We start from the raw sequence: 2,437 nt of genomic DNA, 5'->3' as shown, positions 1-2,437 counted from the left end.
CAAGTCTAGAAGCTGGACTCCGGCTGCAGGGGGCTGGCGGGAAGCAGCTGTGCCCAGCCACAGGCCAGCCTTCCCTCAAAGGAGCGCGCTCCCTAGGACACGTTTGTGGGATTCGTCAGACTCCCTCTGGACCCTGCACAGCTCCTCTAGCCAGGCCTCCTCCTCCGCCTCCTCCTGGGAGCCTTGCCCTGGGACCGCTGGCCTCGCTGGCCCGTCCCCGTGTGGCCTCCCCTGCCAGTACAGGTACGCGCTGTTGCTGTAGCACCGGCCCTCGTGTTCCCACAGCACAACCTCCACCTGCTTCATGAGCGCCCGGAGCTGGTCCTCCCGCTCGCGCCCCTGCGCCCTGTTGTTGAAGCCGCAGTGGCGCCGCGCGCACAGCGCGTCCAGCCTGGCCAGGTCCCGGTTGTCGGAGCCTCGCAGGTACTCGTCCAGGGAGCCCCCAGCCTGGTCCTCGCTGCGGGTGAACACCAGGATGGTGTGTGCCAGCACGCACGCCCCGAAGAGCTGCTGGAGGCGCAGGGCCGCCTGGCGATCCTGCTCTGCAAAGCGGCCCAACTGGGTCACCAGCAGCACCGCGTGGGGCCCGGGGGAGGACAAGGTGACCGCCTCGCACATGCGCTGGGCGGACGCCGCAGGAGGGTCCAAGGGACACAGGAGTTCGGGGGTGTCCATCACCTCCAGCTGTTTGCCGGTCCACTCCCTCCTCCCTGTCTGTCACAGGCGTGGCACTGAGTCTCCACTCAAACTGGGCTTGGCCCAGGGTGCTGTTCCTGGTGGCGCTCTTCCCCCTTCCACTTTTGCCCACCAGCATCCGCTTGAGCCTCTGGGGTGGTCTGCTTGTTCTCCGGCACACCTAGATGCGAGGGGAGCAGAGGGCTAGTGCTTGTGTGTTAATGTGTGTTCAAATACCCCATAACTCACAAATTTATTTTCCCAGGCAGGAAATGAACGGGTCTCCAGGCACCTGGATCTGTCTCCCCAGGTGAGTGGCAGAGTTGGGCCCATGACGGTTGAGACCACACCCAGGTCAGTGTCTCTTGGGGAGAAGCCTCTGGAGAGGAGCCGTATCTGAGACAGCAGCCAGCACCACCTGCTAATCTCAGGGGGCTCTGCAGACCGTGGCCCTGAGGGCTGGTCCTGGTGAGCCAAACCCACTGCAGGTCTGCTGGCTCCCGGCCTCGGGGGAAGGGAAGTGATTGTCTCCCATGGGTCAGTCCCTCATCCTGGGGAGAACTCACCAGGTGATTCTCTCACTTGTGGGATGAGGACAGAGCCGTCGCCCCCCAAACACCCTCCACAGCAGCCCCGTGGAGTCAGTCTTTGTGGCCTGTGAGTCCTCTGCCTCTGAGAAATCCACCTGAACTGCAGGTCCAGTCTGTGCCCGTCCTAAGGTCGCATTTGCTGGGACAGTTGTTTTACCTGCCTGCAGGTCTGCGGTAGGATCCCAAGACTGCGCTCCTGCTGGGGTCTGGGGAAGGATGCACTCAAATCTGTCCCCCTCCCTCTAGAAAGAATAAAAACAACCATTCTATGTCCTCTTGCTTCCACCAAGACGGAAGAGTCACCTGGCTATCTCTTACAGGAGAAATCAGTCCGCCCTCACTGTGTTTCCTTACGTTTGGGGGGACACTGACAGGAAAGGGTGGAGGGTCTGAGACTTTTCTGCCCTGAGTGGCCTCATCTCTCTCCCTCTTCCCTGCTCCTCCCTCCCCTGTGGTCTACACTGGGATCTGAGATTTCATGGAGAAAGTGCAGTTGCTCATGCCCTGAGGGAAGGGCAGCCTTGAGCAGACAAGGGCCCCAGACTGTCATGTGAGGGAGAGGAACCGGGCTCAGAGTAGGACAGGACACTCTGAGCAACAGTGCTGGGGGCTCAGTGAGAGCTGGAGACTCCAGGGCCTTAGCACAGAAAGAGAGGCCAGGCTGGGCCCGTGGGGAAGGCCTGTGGTGTAACTAAAGACGCTGAGGCTGGTGGCTGGGGAAGCTGGAGGAGGAGGCCACAGCCCAGGAGAGTCACAGACTGAGCAGAGTTTCTCTGAGCCTCAGGAGGCCTCAGCAGTCACCCCACAGCCTTTACACAGAGTGGTCCTCTGCCTGGCCTCAGTATCCCTATAGGTGAGGGCAGGGCCCAGTAAATGCCCTTCGCCTCTTCCCTGTATAATCGTGATGTACCTTGAGGCACTTTAGAGCACAGCAAGTCCATGTTACTCAGCCAGGAACTCTTGTCCCCTCCAGACGAGAGCACGCCCAGGGACTGGCATCGCCCCCATTGAGGGAACCCCCATGCTGTCCTTGCTGGACATTTTCTGCGGGAGTAGACAGGGAACCATGTGAACATTCTCGAGCATGTACGACACAGGGACACGTCAAAGTCAAAGGGCTTCCTAAGTAGGTTCTGGGCTTGGGGACCTGGAGATATGGTCCCCGTGGTCAC

General features: G+C 60.7%; 1 pseudogene; it reads right to left on the bottom strand.

Annotated features, from left to right (window-relative positions):
- On the bottom strand, positions 1 to 1,008 carry LOC129403260 (GTPase IMAP family member 6-like; annotated as a pseudogene).
- Between the last annotated feature and the right edge of the window lie 1,429 nt (positions 1,009 to 2,437).

This window comes from Sorex araneus, chromosome 1 (genome assembly GCF_027595985.1).
Source record: "Sorex araneus isolate mSorAra2 chromosome 1, mSorAra2.pri, whole genome shotgun sequence".
Taxonomy (NCBI): domain Eukaryota; kingdom Metazoa; phylum Chordata; class Mammalia; order Eulipotyphla; family Soricidae; genus Sorex; species Sorex araneus.
Note: the sequence above shows the minus strand (reverse complement) of the source record. Positions and strands in the feature narration are given on the sequence as shown.